Source organism: Capsicum annuum, chromosome 1 (assembly GCF_002878395.1).
Source record: "Capsicum annuum cultivar UCD-10X-F1 chromosome 1, UCD10Xv1.1, whole genome shotgun sequence".
Taxonomy (NCBI): Eukaryota; Viridiplantae; Streptophyta; class Magnoliopsida; order Solanales; family Solanaceae; genus Capsicum; species Capsicum annuum.
This window is the reverse complement of record NC_061111.1, coordinates 128,553,244-128,574,010: the sequence shown is the minus strand read 5'-3', so window position 1 is coordinate 128,574,010 and position 20,767 is coordinate 128,553,244. Positions and strand designations below refer to the sequence as shown.

At 35.2% G+C, this 20,767-nt stretch overlaps 1 long non-coding RNA gene and 1 pseudogene across 1 annotated transcript; one reads left to right on the top strand and one right to left on the bottom strand.

The window, feature by feature from the left end:
* The first annotated feature begins 1,329 nt into the window (after positions 1 to 1,329).
* LOC107879342 lies at positions 1,330 to 20,701 on the top strand (annotated as a pseudogene).
* On the bottom strand, positions 8,515 to 20,068 carry LOC107879324. The gene is made up of 5 exons (XR_007052530.1): positions 19,146 to 20,068; positions 18,709 to 18,855; positions 11,050 to 11,108; positions 10,342 to 10,789; positions 8,515 to 10,101 (listed from the first exon to the last, which is right to left on the bottom strand). It is a non-coding gene; the product is annotated as an uncharacterized LOC107879324 (long non-coding RNA).
* Positions 20,702 to 20,767: the final 66 nt, after the last annotated feature.

Here is a 20,767-nt window from a genome sequence, read left to right as displayed (position 1 = left end):
CATGTAAATTAAACTGTCTATAACCTTCTTACCCTTAGTATATGGTTAGCCTCTTAATTTCTTAGTATCAACGATGGATTAACCTGTAAATTCCTAGGAATTCTGGCTTTTTTAGTCCAAAAGGTCTGCACAATAGACAAAGGACGATTGTTAGCTGCCGGATAAAAATTTTCCAGGGTGTGGTTAAAGAAGTACGATGTTAAGAACATAGATTAAGAGGAAGAGATGAACAGGGTAAAAAAAAAAAAAACTCTGGGAAAAATAAGAATGAAAACATGAAGAAACAGTAGGAAAGAGGGAGTAATGAGTAGGTTTTTACAAACTGATATATCATTAGTCACAAAAAAAATTGAAATTTACCATTGGTTTTATCGAAACTGTTCTTTAGCTTTAGTTTGTTTTTGAAATACTTTATTTAATTGAAATATTTTACTTTATTGATATATATATATATATACTTGTTTATACACCCTTTATACAATTTTTGATACTTAAAGTTGTACGAAAAAAGTTTTTAAGAAAATGAAAAGTTTTTTAAATATAAAAAAACACAGCGACTTTTTTTAATTGTTGTCGAAGAAAACAGAAAAAGAAAGAAAATGACCTAATGACTATTTTTGCTGTAAACAAAAATTTGGCATTTTCGTGGTAAGCTATTTATTTTTTGTATATAACTAAATTTTTTCCTTAATTAAATTCGTATTTTTTAGACTTAAATACTTAATTCAAGTATATTAATCCATAATATTTATTTGAATACATTCAAAATTTATATGATCACAAAAAATTGCTACAACTTAATAAAATTTTAACTGATTTCAAAGTCTTAATATTAGAATTTTCCATATATTTTAAATAAGAAAATATTTAAGAATTTTTTTTAGCCAATTTAGGAATTCTTACCTATTTTAAGTAAAGATTTAATATTCATAACTTTGATTAATTTCAAAGTCGAACATATTAGAATGATAATCATCTAAGGAATAAATGTTTTATTTATCCGAGAGTTTTTAAAGAAGTGCAAAATGTTTAGTAAACATTTCTTCTTTTAATATAGTGTAAATATAGATTGATATTTTTAATAAATATTTATTTATTTAATACTTTATTAATTACAACATAAATATTACATTTAAAAATATTTGCTTGGTAGGAGGAGTCGATTGGTTTTTTTTTTTCTATTTTCACGACTCAGGAGTAAGTTTTTATATTATTTTTTGTTGATTTATATTTTATATATAAATTAATTGAAACTTATTTTTCATTTTTAGTAGTGAAATAATATGTAAGGTTTAATTTTCTTTTAAATTTTTGCAGATGTATACATTTTTTTGGACGAAAAAAAATGCAAACTTTAAAAGTTTGTGCAATGATTTTTGAGGTGCAGTAGATTTATTGATGAATTTTCACATTGTTCACCATGTTAAGCATTAAGTAAGCTATAAATTTTTTAAGCTTGGAACTTGGAAGTCGAGATTTATTTAAGTTTTGTTAAAAAAAAAAAAAAGAAATTGGAAAGCCACATTATTTCAGCGGGAAGTATAAACCTTGCTATTTCCCGCTTTTCAGCGGTCAGTGCCACCTCCGTTTTCCACCGTACAACATCTCCCCACCTCCAGAAGCGCAAGTGTTTTAACCTAAGCTTCGTTTCAGAGCATCCGTTTGAGCAATGGGCACAACAGATATTAGGGATATCTTGACTTGTTTTAGTCCCTCTTTCGACTTGTTTGCTATCAGCTCCGGTGATGGCCGTATCAAGGTATTTTTTGACTGATGATATGTTATGTATGCAACAAGATGAATTCAACTGGGAGATTATTCAATCATTTAATTATTACACTTGTGTAATTAAATTGACTTTTATTTGTTTTCTGGTTGCATAATTCCTTCTTGTAATTGTTAACATATATTTTCATATTTTAGAGTATTTATCGTTATGCTTAGAAGCTAAATATCAATGCTTGGAGAGCGAGGTGAAGTAAAGCGGAATTCAATGTACATGTGTATTTAGCTGTATTTCATTTGTTTTCTCATGCTACAGTTGCATAACTTATGTGATGCTTGTTGAAAGACATGCTAGAGAAATATCTGGAATCGATTTATTCCCGTAATTATGTTTAAGCAATTCCACAATTTTATTGGAGTATTATTTCAAAATTCATAAATATATCTCTTGGGCATCTTTCAGATATGGGATACAGTGAAGGGTCAGGTACAGACACAGTTTACAGATATTGTGTCAACTGAGACAGAAAGCTTGTTTGTTAATCCAAGAGGTCATCTTTCAATGGATTATACTTGCATGAAGTGGTTATCATGTGATAGAAAGGTGAATTCCGTGTGTGAGAAAGAGATGTTAGTGGTTAAATTTTAGCTGTACTCAATCTTCGGCTCTTATTAATGTGTGCTATATTTTACTGGTTGATCAGAAAAAAAGGAAGCTTGGGACTTCATTACTGGTCTTAGGTACAGGCAGTGGTGATGTTTTAGCTCTAGATGTATCTGCAGGTCATTTAAAATGGAGATTTAGTGATTGCCATCCTGGATGAGTTCCAGGCAAAACTCATAACTAAATTATCTAGACTTGCAGAAAGAATGGTATATTTCCTGTGGAACTTTCTTTTATGTGTTCTCCTGTATATTAAGTTGGACATAGGATTAGTCACTTATATTCGTGCTTCCATGCAAGGTGTAGGGCATATAGTGAAGAAAACTGTAAGTAGCTTTATACATGCTTCAAATCACAGTGAAGACAAACAATCATTAGGTGATTTTTTCCCATCTGCCTAAGATTTGATGCCCATTGTTACCCCAGTACCTGTGATGTGGGAGGTAGCACGATTCGATGAAATAGTTGAGGATATAGAGAGAGAGAAAAGGAGTGGGGGTGGGGGGTGGAGTTTGATGTCTAGCACATGTGTCCAACTTTGAAGAAGAGAGATTTTGGATGATTTTTTGTCTGTTCCTTCTATTTATGATGAAAATAAAATTTTACCATGTTTCACTCTTGTTCTTTTGTTGTCATTATTTGCTTAGTGCCTTTGTTGTGACTTCCTCAATTTATGCTGCAACACTTGTTTCTTGGAATCCCGAAGTTGTAAAAGTGAAGCAGAACTCTTAGTGATAATAGTTATTAGCAGAAGTAGTAATGAACTGTAGATTACACCTCTTATGCTGTCTTCATCATGAAGCTTTGGTCTGTTTTTTAACATTCATCCTTCTCACAGTTCAAAGGTGAATTATTCTATATTTATTTAAGTTTATCAAATATTATGATTATGATATGGCATATCTTCCCTGCTTTGATTGAAATTCATACGTCAATGAGCAGCGGTGTCAATGCCATCTCATTCCCTTCACATGGTTCATTCATTTATACGGCTGGAGCTGATGGACTGGTTTGCAAAATTGATTCCATGTCGGGGAACTTACTGCACAAGTTCAAAGTGTCCACTAAAGCAATATCATCTTTATCCGTTTCATCAGGTTTGTATCTATACATGTTCATCGTCTTCAACTATGGCTACATTTTAAGAATCTTGCATTCTAATCAATCTGGATGAGTAACTGAACAATTGACATCTTTTTACCCCGTTGTAGTTTCTGTAATGCGAAATGGATACTCCCAACAATGATACCAGATCCACTCTGCTAAGAGTTAGCAAGATTCGTCTCATGTCATAGTTAGATTACTATATATTCTGAATACACGTCATTGCTCCATTTATGTCCTCTTCACCCTCTATCATGTGTTAGCATTCCTGTAGAGGTTTTCTCCTTGTAGCAGCTGACATTCTATGCTTACTTTGTTTCATCTGAAACTGGTTCCTTTTGTGGTTTTCTGTCTAGCCAGATGGAAATATATTAGCAACAGCAACTTCTCAGTTGAAGATTTTCACTTGCTTGGATGACAAAAAGCTCCAGAAGTTTTCAGGCCACCCTGTGAGTGTTACTATGTTGTTTGGCTCTCCAAAAAATTGCCATACTCATGTAGGATCCTCCAAAGCTGTACTACTATTGGAGGATCTAACGTGCACCTTTTGACATTTTTAAGATTCCAAGCAACATAGGAGTGTTACTCATCTTCTGTTTTATTTTATATGCTTTCCTTTTTGATGCATCCCCAAATCCCGCGCATAGCGAGGGGAGCTTTAGTGCACTGGGCGGACCTTTTTTCCTTTTTGATGTATTCACGTCTTGATTAACTGAAGTCAACACAGACTATAGAACACTTCTATTACCCATTCTTGTGAGTTACCTTATTTATTTTCTCTCTCTCTTTATTTTTTTTTAATTAGGGGGCTGTTCGGTGTTTGGTTTTCTCGGAAGATGGGAGACATGTTCTTTCTTCTGCAGTTGGCGACCGACATGTAGCAGTTTGGAAGTTAGATGGTAGCAAAAAGTAAACAGCGTGCTGCTTGCTTGCAATGGATCACCCTGCTGTCTTTTTGGATTGTTACAGCATTAAAGTTGGAGATGAAAAGGATGCAAGTTTAGGTGTTTTGGCCATTTCAGAAATTGGTGTGTGCTACTTTTGGCATGGAAAAAGTTTTGAGGAATTGTACAACTCAAAGCCCACAAAAATATGTGCATCTTTAGATGAGAAAATACTGGAGAAACATAAAGAAGTCATGCATAGTGTTTTTTCAGCAACATTGCAATCTATTGACGCGTCTGGTTCCGGTCATATGTTTGTTGCATATGGCTTGTTGGTAAAACCTTCATTTGAAAAAGTTGTAGTGCAGCCTGGGGCAGATATCAGATTAAAAAGTTCACTTGATGGGATCCTTCTACCGTTCAGCCAATCTCGCAAATTTAAACAAGTATCCAACACTCAGAGCGAGGGTAACATTCTCTCTTCCTTTGCACTTGCCTCCCCTGTCTTGTCTAATTTATTGGTCGAAACATGAGATTGTTGGACCCTGTATTTGATAATCAAATTGCTGTTCAAATATGTATGAATTGCTATTGACAAATTTGGCATGGTGATGAAAGTGTTTCTGGAATCTTCTGTCATATTAGCAAATTTTGTTTTGCCTCCCACATTTTAATGCATTTTTTCATTTCTTTCCATGCGGCTAATTTCTATCTGGTACTCCCACCCTAACTTATTTCTCCGTATTATTAGGGAAGTTCAACCTCCTAACCTATGTCCCTGTAGATGGAGGGAGCCCAATATATCCTTGTGCATGGCCCATTTAAAATCTTATTATTTGCAAATGTCTTGGATGAAAACAGGTTCCAATCCAGTGAATTCTTGTTTCTAGCCCTTTCTGTATTCACAGTTCCCACCTAATACTATTTTATGCCATATTAATTACTAAAGAAAAATTGTCCAAAGGCTTGAGATGACAGTTGTCCTGCGCCATTATGTACTTTTAATATCTATTCCTCCTTTCTGTACTCAGTAAGCTCCAAATGCTGTATGATTTTGGCGTTCATTTAATATGCATAACTATAAGTGATGTTTGAGATGCTTTGCCAGGTTTCTCGGCCTGGTATCCTGCACCGCATAATTTTGTACTGAGACAGCATTTGATAAATGGGAGTGCAACTTGTTTACTTTGTCGATCATCTATTTCCTAGGAAGGAAAGAAAAACTGCTATTTGCTTTCACTTTTTAAACATTAAGAATCACAAAGATTTGAGGCAACCTTTTTTTTCCGTTTCATTGTCTGTACCATCATTAAATGTGAGTCAATTTGCATTGTCATAGGGGTGTGTCCTGATTTTTTTTTGTGTTGAACAGTTACTGCACTCGATTGTGCAAATGCTGAGGGTGCGTTAGTTCCCTTGCCTAAGATTCTTGATCAGGTTGATGTCAAGACTGAAATTAAGTCCACTATGAGCAAAGGTATCACTTAACACTGCCGCAAACTTTGTGATCTCTTGATTTTGTTTGCACACCGTTCCTTTACATTTGTACTATATCTAACACCTTTTTTAGAACTTGCAGTGGTTGTTTATTTTGATTGCAAGCCACATTGCAATTTCCTAAGAGGAAGAATCTTAGAGATTAGAACTAGATATAAAACTTGTTACTCCACACTGGAATTGTATCTAGGTTGAAGCAAACTGCACTCATTTGAGATTCTCTACTGCTATCACATCCCTGCTTTATTTTGCTAATCGCCATTTTTTGTAACTTGTGATCCATGCTCTGATGCTAGTGCATCCTTTTTAGTCAGTGCTCTGACTCTAGTGCTTTTGCACTGAATATTTTTTTTTTTCATCTCAAATGTGCGAAGGAACTTTCTTCACTTCGCATCACTACTTTACCCCCAGTGAAGTTTAAGTTATGTGGCCTCAGTTATTAGAACTCTGAGTTTTCTATCACCAACTATTGTTCTCTTGTCAAGAGTTTATGGGCTTTTAGAATTTAAATTTTATGTGTTTCTTCTTGTCTCCAAAATACAATGAAGATATTACCTAAACGTTTTATTCTGAACATAGAAGATTTTGCTTACTGCTATTTACAGATATCATTGCTAAACAAGGTGAAGATGAGGTCACTATTTGCATGGAGGACCAGTTAAGATCCTTAGGTATAATTAGCAGTGATTATGATCTCTCACCTAGCTCAATTCTTGATCCTAATATTTTTAAAGGAATAAGTGTTGATGCTAGTATGCCACCAAAGAAGGTCCGTATCTCTCGGATATCTTTTAGTTTGATTTGGTCACTTTCTTGTTACCATATGGAATAAATTTATTTCGACTGTATTCATTTAATGCAGATGAAAGCAGCTGTTTTATCTATGGAACCATCTGATGCTTACAACTTATTGAAAGCCTTAGTGGCAGCATGGCAGTCTGGGTAAGCTTTTCAAACTTTGACGGAGATTGCATGTTTCGACTCCATATTGTACCTCAAGAGTGGAGTTGACTGCATCTTCCCACTGAAGGGGAGAAAAGAAATACACTACGAAATCGGTACTCTTCTTAGAGTAAGTCCCTAGGAATGGCCAGGTTCAATTCCTCAAGGTGAAAACTGATTTTACAGATTGTTCTTGGACATAAACCATTTGAATTTTTGAGACAAAATTGAGATTTTAAGTCATACCTAAAATTCTACCAACAAATAGCCCCAAGGAATTGGTCTAGTTGTAAGAGCGCAATGTGTGATGTCTATCTTAGGCGCACATCACGTGTTCCAACCCTGCCACAATGAAAACTTTGTATTTAAACGGGGAAGAGTTGAGGGCGGGTGCATTTTTCACTGACTTGAAAGTCCAGCGCTGACCCTCGGGATTTCTCAACAACATACAGGGTGTGTTTGGTATGATGGAAAATGTTTTCCGAAAAATGATTTTCAATTTTTTCTTGTTTGGTTGTAATGAAATGTTGGGAAAGTATTTTCCACAACAACTCATTCTCCTCTATTTGATGGAAAATGATTTCCCTCATGGATCGAGGGAAGTCATTTTTCAGAAAATGACAAATGAGACTTATGACCCCACTCCCATCCTTTTTCCCACTCCAACAACACTCATTTTCACATGACTTAAAAAATTTACATTTCTCAAAAATTTATATTACTTTTGCTAATTGCATATTTCATCTTGTCATCGATGTAACTTGTTTCACGAGGTTGAATAAGCTTGTCGTTTCTTTATATTTCAATTGATTGTAGTATCTTGAGATTGTCCTGACAAAATATTGAAAAGTGTCCCTATATTTGCTAATTAATAGTTGCTTAAATTTAGTGATTGTAGTATTTTAGAATTCGATATTGGTATTATTTGTTATGCTTAAAAGTTGTTAGAGTCACTGATATACTAGTTAACAGTTAGTAGTATTTTCTAAAAAATATTTTTTCATTCACCAATCAAACACTAGAAAATATTCTTCTAAAAAATATTCTCTACTCACCAACCAAACACAATAAAATATTTTTCGAAAAATATTTCACTCACCAACCAAACATGAGAAAATAAGTAGAAAACCAACTTATTTTCCAGGAAAACATTCCAAGAAAACATTTTCCATGGAAAATATTTTCCATTATACCAAACACACCCACAGTGTAATCCCAAAGTGGGGTCTGGGAGGGTAGTGTGACGCAGACCATACCCCTACCCGAGGAGGTAGAGAGGTTGTTTCCGAAAAGCAGGGTAGGACTAGGGAATTCATATTAGAATTTTTCTCATTCTCCTGTAACTCTCTGAAAATTAGCTAAATTATATTTATTGAGGGAGAATAATTTAACACAATTTTCCAGAACTAATCGTTGTCCCAATTCGATATAGATTTGTAAATTCATATCAGAACTTCACTCCTGTAACTCTGCAAAAAGGCTACCATTTGTATGGAGGGAGTATCATTAAACACTATTTGGTAGAACTAATTTGGATAGCTAAATCATATGCAATCTTAATTGTTTTTTGCTTTTCTGTGTATTTTCGTTTTACAGATCAAGCATGGGAAGACATGTTCTTCCATGGATATGTTGTATAATGGTGAACCAGAAAGAATTTGTCACGTCGCGGGAACCACTGATGCCACTTCTGGATTCTTTAAACAAGGTAGGATATGCTGCTACAGTGCTGTTGTTGTTGCTGCACAATTATTGGTTTTTTTGGGTGCCAAGTCGTTTAGGTTTCATGTTTTCTGTAATATCGTTTCTGGTCGACTTAAGTTACAGTTTGTTTATGCACTCTACTCTTTTTTGATTGATGTTTTTTACAAGTTACTTCTTTTTGTTTTCTGAACATATGATGAGTGTTACTGTGTTACATAAAAAAGAGACAGTTTTCCTGCTGGTATGTTATGGAGGAAGGTTTCAGAGCTATGCTGAGTTATGGAAAAAATTTTAAGGACATAGATAATAACTAACCTTTCATCGGGGGATCAAATGACGATTCCATACCAGTAAAGCATAAATGCATCTATACAAATAGTACTGGTTAGTTGTGTACAGAGGTGGCTTATGGTCTTGGCAATAGTAAGAATCGTGATGATGGATGGGTCGTGTTGTTCCTCATCTATTTTTCTTGACTTAGAGATAAGTATTAAATTTAGTTATAGATCTAACACAAACATGTTGATATTTCTACACGTCCTAATAACTCACGTTAGTTATGCCCGATTTTTGCCTACGGATGGACCAGGTGTCTAACGTGTTTCAGTAAAGACAATAAATAATGAACACGATAGTTTTACGTGGAAAACACCCGGCTCACAAAAGGTGTAAAAAATCACGACCTGTACCTCTACAAGATGTATTTCCAACTTCACAAAATACAATGAGCCTCTCAATAAAAGATTACAAAATCTGTAACCTAAAGAATTATAAACTCTAATTCCTAATGATCAACAATCTCCCTAGACTATTGAAACCCACTTTAAGTTCCCCTACTTGAAAATCAGATTACAAAATTCTAGCAATCCCAAGAACTAACTCTAACTCCTAAAAACACACTAACCACCCAAGGTTTATGTTCCCAAGTCTTTGAGTTATCCCAACTCAAAGACTAAACTCCTTAACCAATTTATAACACAATAGCACTAAGAAAGCATGAAAATTACAACTCAATAAACTTCCTAATACATATTAACTAGAATAGAAGACTGTTAGACACATAGATGAATCTGGTTCTTCAATTTGGTTCACCATATTAGGATGCACTTTGATAGCTAGGCAGAACTCTCTCAAAGATTGTTCTTATTTGCTAGTGTTCTCCCTTTTTTCCTCTTAGTATATGTGCATTAATTTCGTTTTGGAAGACCTTGAATATTTGTAACTCCAACCAAGCAGACTTCAAACTCCTTAAGGACTCTCATGCTTCTTGGACTCTCTTCTTGAGTGTTGTAGTCAAACATTAACCCTCATTCTCAGCATATGCTGATCTCTTTATGTTTATCTGAAGTAACAAGCTTATGTTCCTTTATTTTTGCATATGCGACTTTATCCATACAAAGTCCTCTTGCATGTTGAACTCTTTTAAAATAGTTTTTCATGAACGAGCTAAGCTTGCTTGTTCCATGGCTTCTTGTCAATCATCAAAACTTCACAAGTCTTAACAAATTCCCTCTTTTTGATGATGACAAACTCAGGCCCTTGTGCATTCCATTTTGATATCAACATCTTAGCCTGTGAAAACTAAAGCATGGAATACTTGAATGAAACTCATGCTCTAATGCATCCCATTTCAGTACAAAAATCGTCTTGTGAAAGCTAAAACATAGAATGCTTGAATAAGTCAGATTAGTTAACTAGGTTATAAATCTGCACAAGATCTTCCCTCTTTTGGCATCATCGAAAACTTTTTGAACCATATGAATGACAAAGAATTATGGACTTAGCATGATGGAACAAGTTATAGAAACATGTGTCATGTACCTGGTTCATCACTTTATCAATATCAAAGTCCATTAAGAACTCTTGCTTGGCAAGGACCCTCAGCTTCTTGGATGCTTGAGCCTGTATATTTGTGGACTCCTTATGTGGGTATGCTTTGTCCAAGTCTGTAAGAACTCTTGCTTGACAAGGACTTCCATCTTGCTTGAATGCTTGAGTTGGTATGTTTTTGGACTCTTGCCTTGGATATGCTTTGTACAAACTTCGTCGGTTTTTTTTCTTGAGACTTTCTTAAACTTAAAGACAAGTTTAACATATCTTGACATTTTTATTTCCACCAATCAAGTGTTGCTTGAATCGAGTAGTACCACCATTAATAGTGCGTAGACAAAAATTGCATATTACTGCATCTTTTGATGGTCCTCATGTACCAAATTCCATCCGATATCCCTGTGTTTGCTGCTAGTAAACTGAGACGTCATTGGCATAGCTGTTAATGATCAAGTCATTTAATTAGTATATTACTATCATATTATGCTATATAAGTTATTAACATTTTTTACATAATACATTTATGCTTCTAGCTTATTGTTACAGTGACAGTGTAAGTTGTAACACTGTATTACTGTTACAGAATACAGAGGAAGAAAAATAGAAGAAGAGAAAAATGGAAGAAAAAAAAACAGCATGCCAAAACCAAGTTCAGTTGCTGGATGAAGAAGAAGAGAAAAAATAGAAATCAATACTTACCGGAGTAGCGAGAGTCGTTAGTCGCCGGAGTTGAAGTCAAACTTGTGAGTTGGTAGCAGCTGCAGTCGCCAATGAGTAAGTTGGTATCGCCAAAGCATAAAAATAAGCCCAAAAATAAATTTATTTCCTAAAACCCTATTTTTTTAAAAAAATTAAAAAGGCGACGCCATCGCCTCGCCTTGTTGCCTTTCTCGCAAAGGTGTCTCCTTTTGGATTTCGCCTCGCCACGCCGACAAGAGGCGACTATGCCTCGCCATTCGCCATTGGCGACGTGGCAAACGCCTTTTACAACACTAGTTGAGTCATTCAAGTTTTAGACTTTTAGCATCTATATACTATCTATTTTTAATTCTTGATTTGAAATATTTTCTAATATATTTGTGCTATTGAAATTTCGATCATTCATATATTATTTTAATTTTTTTTGTATTAATTGTCACTGCATTTTTAAAAGGCTATCGCCTCGCCGCGTGGCGAGGTGGGGCCTTGTCGCCTTTCACCGTCCAAACACTATCTTCTATAAAAATACTTGAAAGTCAAAAAACTCATTTATATATAACAAAGTATTTGTAAAGACAAGGAAATAGCCGGAAGCAAGAGACTAAAATCAAACATTTTTCTTGATCCTTCATAAAATGCACCACAGATTTTTAACAAAATTAAAAATAATATTAAAGCACTTGTGATGAGAGTAGGAAAGGTCTGGAAGTGTCTAAGGATAGGAGGATTGGGCTTTTGGTGAAGTTGAAGCATGAGATGATGAAGTAAGATCTTTCTAGAGTCAGTCAGCCTTGTATGCTGCAAAGTTTATAGCCCTTTTTTTTTTACTTTTCTTCTTTTTTTTTTTGTTGCTTCAACCTTAAGACATGAATTTTCCTCTCTAAGAGATTAGATCACACCTGTTTTGAAAGTACTGTGCAAATAATAGTGCCCTTGCCATCAACTTTGTTCGTTGGTATAGCAGAATCAGGTGTCTCAACTTGTTCCATATGTGTAGATATTTCATACCCAACCCTTAATCATCCATCCTTGTTCACCAATCCTAAATCCCTTTCTACAGTGAGCCCAACAAGAGAATTAGGTTGTACTGAGGGGTCCCCAAACATTCCCCCTATATAGATGCATCAATAAAATTGAGCTCATCAAATGAATCTAGTTCAACTATGAGGTCACCCAAATATTCCCCCTCACAAGATACATCCTTCTTAACTCTCAACAATATTAACAGTCTCATAGACATATTCCTCCTGATTCACAGCCCAGATGATTCTCCCTCACTTGGTACCTCAATTTTCTCTTAATCATACACAACAAGAGCACCTTTATCAACGACAATTTTAGTACTAGCTACTCTCTTAGAATCACTATTCACATGACCAACTTCTAAATCATCAATCAAGTTTGGCTTTGAGAAGAGATGTGATGAGACTGACAACTTTTAAAAAAAGGTTATCCTTACCTTAACTTCTTATGTTTGAAATAGTGATGGTTATGGAGTCTCTTTTGGGCATTTTGGAAGAAAGAGGTACAAGTGTTTTATAATCATTTTTAATATTTGAAAAATATTTTGGTACACATACCTGGATCAGTATTTCAATGGTTGATCTTGTTTTCATTTTTCAAGCCATTTTCTTGGGACGTAGGCAAATATAATGTTATATTGCACGAGTTACTTGAACTTGAAAATGGTATAGATGCGTACAACTAAATGTACAAGACTGAGCATAAAATTAAACTTAATGTGCATTTTATACAGTGTTCTTTAACCAATGAGGGATACTCATGTAATCTTACTCATCCCCAATTAGATTCCAGCAATGGACCAGGTTCATCCATATGTTTCATCCGTAGTTCCCCTTATCATAAGTTTTTGTCTTCTCAATGCCCTTTCTAGTGAAGTACTGGGGTTACTCTCGTAAACAAGTGATGATGTGCTTGGTGACCCTACTTACTGATTTGATGTTCCTCTCTCAATAAGTTTTTCTCTTGTTTATCTGATGAAACAGGTCACACAACCTGTTCAACGTACTCTTCTTAGTGGCAACATCTCCATTCTGCAATCTCCTTCACATGCTACCTTTTTCACTTTTTTCTTCAGTAAGTGAGAGGAACTTTTATTTATCTCCAGTCATATGGCTTGAGCAAAATCTCTTTATGTACCAATACTACTTGCTTCCTCTCAATTTTACCTGCAACTAAATCATAGGTTAGTTTTAGGAACCCAGACAAGTTTAGGTCCTTTCTTTTGATCAAATGGATGAATCAAATTTCCTTTTACCCATGTTGGCAACATATTGATGAACCTTTTTATTTTATTAGTTTTGAAAATTTTCTTTTCAGCCAATTTTATGTTTTTATTCCTAATTCCAGTAGCTTTTGGACATTCAATAATGAGGTGTCCTAGTTTTCCACAAATATAACATAAATCCTTACAGAAAATGGTTTCTTTGTGAAAACCTAAGCCAACCTCTTATTTTGAGTCCTACTACTTAGACGATTAACAATTCTAGATGAGTTGGTCCATCAGTTAGCTCTTTCAAGATCAACTTTTATACTAGAGTTTTCTTCAGTTAGCTTTCTAACTTTTTCTCTTTCATAAAACAATTCATTTATTCTTTGTTTAAGTTTAGATTCAATTCTTTGATGATTTTCACTCATGTTTTTTTCTTTGTTTAAGTTTAGATTCAATTCTGTGATGATTTTCGCTTATGTTTTTCCCTTTTTCAATAATTGGCAACTTTAAGATTTCAGATTTTAGAACCAGGTTTGACGAACCAAGTTGACTGACCTGTTCCTTTAAGGTCTAGTTTTCTGTATTAGTGACTTTCTTGCAGGTCTCAAAATCAATGTAATCAAACTTTAGACTTGCAAAAGCACTGAATAATTAATATCTATCAGATGTTAGCTCATGAAAATCATCAATCAGTACATTCATTAAGGAGATTAGTCTTTTTTTAGAACAAAGATGCATTTTATCTTTAAGATCAAGTAGACTTACCTCTGATTTTACTTCTGCTTCCAAATCAGAATCACCCATTGCCATGAGTGTTGTTTCATCAACTTCATCATTAGATTCTTCTGAATTTGATCCCCATTCCGCCATAACAAAGGATTCCTTCTTTTTGGAGTTAGATTTCTCTATTAGCTTCAACTCTTTTTCAGCTTTTTCATTCTTTCGCTCAATTTCCCGCAATGGACAATCCTTGATCATTTGATCTATATTTTCACACTTGAAGCAACCAGCTTGAGACTTATAGTTGGAATAACACCTACTACTTGTTCCTCTCTTGTTCAACCGCTTTCCTTTCTTAGAATACCTTTTGAAGTTCTTGGTAAGCTTTCTATCATTCAGATCTGGTTCTTCGCTGTCAAACTCTTTTAAAGCTAGTGACTTATCCTTAGTTCCTTTATTTTTGTTGAAGGTATCTATGTTTTTCTCATATGCATTCACAAGAGTGTTCCAAATTTGTTTTGCGGTGGTACAACCTGAGATCCTGTTATATTCATCTGGTCCAAGTCCGCAAATAAGAATATACGTAGCTTTTGCATTCTTTCCAAGCATCTTGAAGTCGGCCTCATCATACTCATTCTTGTTTTTTTAATACGTCCTTATTTTCCGCATTCTTCTTCATGGGGTATTGAGGTCCATCGATAATTCTATTTCAAAGTTCGTAGTCCACAACTTGAAGGAAATCTTTCATCCTTTCTTTCCATCCTGAGTAGTACTATCCATTGAACAACAGAGGCCTATTGGTGTCTTGTCCTTTGCAGTATCCAGTAGGTGGTGCAGAATTCATCTTTGATCTTATCTTAAGGTGTTAGCCTTCACAAGATAACCCTCTCTGATGTCAATTGATATTTCTACACGTCCTAATAACTCACGTAAGTTATGCTCGATTTTTGCCTACGGATGGACCAGGTTGTCTAACTTGTTCCAACAGAAGCAGTACCGACAGTAAATAATGAACACGATAGTTTTACGTGGAAAACATTCGGCTCACAAAAGGCGTAAAAAATCACGGCTTGTACCTCTACAGGCTTTAACCCTAGCTTCACTAAACACAATGAGTCTCTCAATAAAAGATTACTAACTCTGTACCTAAAGAATTATAAACTCTAATTCCTAATGATCAACAATCTCCCCAAACTATTGAAACCCACTTCAAGTTCCCCCACATGAAAAACAGATCACAAAACTCTAGCAACCGTAGGAACTAACTCTAACTCCTAAAAACACACAAACCTCCCAAGGTTTATGTTCCAAAGTCTTTGAGTTATCCCAACTCAAAGGCTAAACTCCTTAACCAGTTTATAACACATTGACACTAAGAAAGCATAAAAATTGCAACTCAATAAAATTCCTAATACATATTAACTAGAATAGAAAACTGTTAAAACACATGGATGAAACAGGTTCTTCAATCTGGTTCACCGTATTAGGCTGCACTTCGATAGTTAGGCAGGACTCTCAAATATTGTTCTTACTTATTTGCTCGTGTTCTCCCTTTTTTCCTCTCAGTATATGTGCATCAGTTTCGTTTTGAAAGACCTTGAGTATTTATAACTCCAACCAAGCAAACTTCAAACTCCATAAGGACTCCCATGCTTCTTGGAATCTCTTCTTGAGTGTTGTAGTCAAACACTACCTCTCATTCTCATCACATGTTGATCTCTTTATGTTTATCTGAAGTAACAAACTTCTGTTCCTTCATTTTTGCACATGTGACTTCATCCACACAAAGTCCTCTTGCAAGTTGAACTCTTTTAAAACAGTTTTTCATGAACCAACTAAGCTTGTTCCATGGCTTCTTGCCAAATCATGAAAACTTCACAAGTCTTAACACATGTTAACTTCCCTTAGGAATTTACTATTTAGTATGTTTTGAAGGATCGAAGTGCTCACACGCACCAATCTCAGCAGAGACAAAAAAACAAGTGGTTTTTTCCCATCTACCTAGGCATGGCTGGATAGAGTTGCCCGATAACGCTAGAGGTACCAAGTACGTGGTGGTTGAGTAGAGGTGTGTGCAAGCTGGTCTAGAATCGCCTTTATCTTTTAAAAAGAAAAAGAAAAGAAAGCCGAAGTGCTCATACCCTTCTTACCCATCAGTATATCTATGGAAAAAAGTCCATGTAATATGCTTCCTTATGGAGTGCTATTTTTTCGCCAGATACTGCAGATTATTTCAGTACGACAGTACCTGCCTATTTGCTGCAAGGAACCATATTCTCTCCATTAAATGACGGAGAAAGTGTCTTTTGTAAATCGCTTATTTCACCTACATTTTGTAAACTTAAGTTGAAGACTCATTCTTGCAGTCATCTGAAAAAGTTCCTTCTTCCTTTCTCCAAAGGGGAGATCAGTGGGGAACATCTGAAGTGTAACACCCTTGAGTAACTAAGCTTGGAAAACAGTGGGCTGGACAATCACAATTATCCTTCCATACTTGTAAAGTTTTCAACAGAATTTGCTTTGTAAAGACTGCAAGAAGATAAATGACCAGAAAAACGAAGGAGAATAGAACTCATTTAACAATATATTATTCTTGTTCTGATAACTTACTACGATCATGACGTTTCAAATTCTCCTGGGCTCAGCTATAAAAATAACCCATCCCGCTTCATTTGGTCGTGTTTCTTTCCAGTTTCCAATATTCATTAGTTGGCTATTCATATGTTGGCAACTAAAGTCTATATCTTATGACATATCTTGAGGTTTAGTTGATGTCTTAATAGGCTTTAATTTTTTTTAAAATCCTCTGATGAAGTACTGGCACTAATGCTTATGAATGGGCATATTCATTTCTATGGATCTACTACAAATAGAGTGCTAAATCCTGCCATTATACTTCATAGATAATAGATGTCACTTTTTTGGTTTCATGTATCAAAGAGTTGAATCTCCAAGTGAGCTCTGGCTTCTGGGACAAGGGTCTGATCATTCCCTGTTTTCCTACTATTTTGAAGAATGTCAACATAATTAGTTTTCTTATAGTAGTTAGAGTTTCTTGTTTTTTTTTTTTTTTTCTGATAAGGTAATATTTTCTTGAATATTAGTGATGACAAAATCACTATTGTTCTGTTCATAAAAAAGTTCACTATTGTTTTTAGACTGTGAAAACCTTGAACGGTATTATGCACTTAAATGGTTTTGTTGCTTCAGCTTACCAGGTCAAAGGCGACAGCCCTCAACACTTTGTTGCAATTATCTGGTCGTTTGCAACTCGTAATGGCACAGGTTGGTCACTTCAATAGTATAAGCAGCAGTTCAATACATGTTTTGAGATGGACCCTTTTCTGTTCTTACTTTTTGACAGATCGAGAAGGCTGATAATAAGAAAGGCCCCGCATTGACACTTGAGATGCAGATGGATGAAAGTGAGAATGACGAGGTACATGAAGTTATGTATGTCACAGATGAAGAATCTCAAACAAGTGAGAATGATGAGGTAGATGAAGTCATGTATGACTATGGCATAGATGAAGAATCTCAAAGTAGCGACGGGGACGACTAGGAGTTTTTGGTAAGTGATGTTATTTCATGGAGTGATGAAAGTTTATGTGCCAGGTGTTTTTAACAAGGGAATCTACAGAGTCGGTTGTGGTAGGAGTTTATGTGTTGGGGCCTAAATGTTGGCAACAACAACATACGTAGTGAAATCCCACAAAGTGGGGTCTGGGAAGGTAGAGTGTACGCAGGCCTTTCCACTACTTAATGGAGGTAGAGAAGTTGTTTCCGAAAGACCGTCGACTCAAGTGAAGCAAATGAAAGTAGTATTTAAAAGATAAAACAGTAGTGTAGTGAAACATGACCCTAATAGCAAAGCAGTGAAGCATAAATGCAAGGAACCGTAACTTCTACAAGATGGTGCGATCGCATAAACGTATTAAACAACAAATGATATCATATGCCTCCTACTTTAGGTTGCTCTGTCTGGTTTGGCATGGGGATAGGGATAAAACCTCCAATTTTACTTCCCAGACCCTTCCTGATTGTATACTTTTATTAAAGTTAATCCCAAACTTTATCCCGAGATTGTTTTCCTTATTCGGTGTATCAAACGACTCTCAAGGTAATAGATCTCTTATACTCTGTCCCAATTTATAAGACTCACTTTCCTTTTTGGTCAGTCCCAAAAAGAATTGATACATTTCTATATTTAGTATTTATTTAACTTTAAAATATCCATTTACCCTTAATGAAATGATTTATAACCACACAAACATGTTAGACTTATTTTAGACCACAAATTTCAAAAGTCTCCCTTCCTTTCTTAAACTCCGTGCCAAGTCAAACTAACTTACATAAATCGGGACAGAAAGAGTATGAACTTCTTCCTAGGTTTGTGCCACTTCATTGGTCTTGGTGTTGGGAGTTTGCTTTAGTCGCTCCATTTATTGAAGTTGAACTTACAAACTAAGAAGATAATAAAATAATCGGTGAAATCAGAAGCTAGGAAAGCTATTTTTTCCCCTTCCTCCCTACTACAGGTGGTGAATGGGTGGTTGGGTCGGGTTTGGATGGGTTAAAAATTGGTTGAACAAATAAGGGATAGGTTTCAACCACCCATCTTTGATTGGGGTCAAAAACGGCTTGGAAAGGGGTTAACCCATAGTAATGTTTTATAAATTTTCCTTCTATTCAAATCATTTACTTACATAACATTTTAGGTGGACTGGTATATAATTTCTTTTAACTGGACTGATATGTACTATACTCTTCATCATTAAATGCGGTGACAGCTTCCTCTTGGATTCATCCAATAAAGAAAAGGAATCTCCAAGCTTCTCAGAACCAAAAGCCAACTGGAACAACAAAAACAGTTCACAAAATTATTCCTAGCTTAAAATCAGATGAAGCTTAAATTCCACCAAAGATTGAAGTTTATAACAAAACTTTAGGAAATTTTATGAAATGTGATGAACGTTAATGTATTCCAAGCTTAAAATTGGAATATTTGACGTTTAAAATGTTCTAAGCTTAAAATTGTATTATTATAAACAGTAATTACAATGTTTACGGAAGAAAAAAGAATTCTTTCACATGGTCAACTATAGAGAGAAAAAACATAAAAAAGAAGTGTCAGTAGGATTACCTTTATAGTGTTTTCTACTTTAGAAATGAAATTAAGAATTTTGAGCGAGCATAGGTTGGAAAATAACCCATTAGGCAAATCCACATTTTCCCAGAAATATGCATAGTTGAAGCCCAAATTTAACCCATCTAAAATATCACTCGTGTGGCCCATTAGAATAGGGGCAGAATGGTGGATTGACAAAATATGGGCTTATTTTGCCACCACTGTTCCCCAGCAAGCTATGCAACTGGGGAAAAGTCTTTTTTTTTGGGTGGGGTGGGGGTGAGGGGGTGGTGGTCGGGTGGTGATATAGAGGAAAAGGCAGGGCAGAGAATGTCGTGCTCTTGACACTAACAGGTTTACACACAAAATGAATTCTCTGTTGTATTTGAACTGTCTTATAGTGACGGTGGTGCAATCAAACTCTTGTCTAAAGGTGCTTGCTTTGAGGGTTTTGTTCTTTGCTGTGGGTTGACTGAATTCATTAATCTCGCGCTGCACACACACATAATGTTTTTGCAGATTCTGTTTGATCTTTCTGCTTTCACTTGGCTGTAGTTATCCAAGTGAAATTGGGATTCTGTATTGGCCACAGAAGCGAAATTAAAAATAAACGACCACCATTTGAGATTTGCATTTATGATATGCTGACTAGATACAAGATCTCTAGTTAACATTTATGCAACATCTGCCTTAGGAACAATATACAGGTAAGAAAATATAGATTCAAATTCCCAAGGTTGTGACCTAGTGGTCAATGAAATGGGTTGAGAACCAGGAGAGACAAACAAACACTAGGTGATTCTTTCCATCTGTCCTAGCCTTGGTGGACAGAGTTACCTGAATTATGTTGCTGACAGGTATCCCGGACGCCACGTTTAAAAAAAAGAAATTATCTCAAAAAAAAAATATAGAGTCAATTAAATAATAAAGGAACAAAATATAAATTCAAAAGCAAATATTCTCTCTAACCTTTGGACTTCGAATCTTTCTGCATGTGCTTGAAGGACTTGGCAAATAACCTGTTTTCAGTATATCAATTGCAAATCAGTTAGAACCATCGAATTCTATTTGTTTCTTTAAATCTAGATGCTCATAGGTACTGAAAATTTTACATGGTTCTATGTTGCAGATCGTATTTTGCAATCATTCTCGTGCCAATTATGCAAATATCAGCCTTGGGACCCTTCAGCAGTTTTGTGACGCTAACAGAGTAGATTTAACATACACTCTGAATCAAGTCACTACAGGTAGACTGTTGCTGTCTCAAGGTTCCTCTTTTCTCAGCTGATTTGTTTGGTGATGATGGGTTAGCCCAACTCTGTAGGGGTAATTCTTTATCAGAGGAGTAATGTGAGTATGGTTGACGTTGAAGTGTGTATTTTATTTTGTGACTTGCTTAGTAGCATGCGTTGTGATACCATCTTCCATTTTCACTGGCTGAGAGTTCTCGTATTTCATTTTTGGTTGTTGAGAATATTCTTTAGTTAATTAGGGGCAAATGGTTTTCTGAGTATTTGTCTTTACTCTTTATGAACTGGGATGAAATGGTAGACATTAATATTCTTTATCCAGTCACTGTTAAATTTAATGATTACCTTGTAATCATATCTATCACACTATCCAATTGTGACATGTAA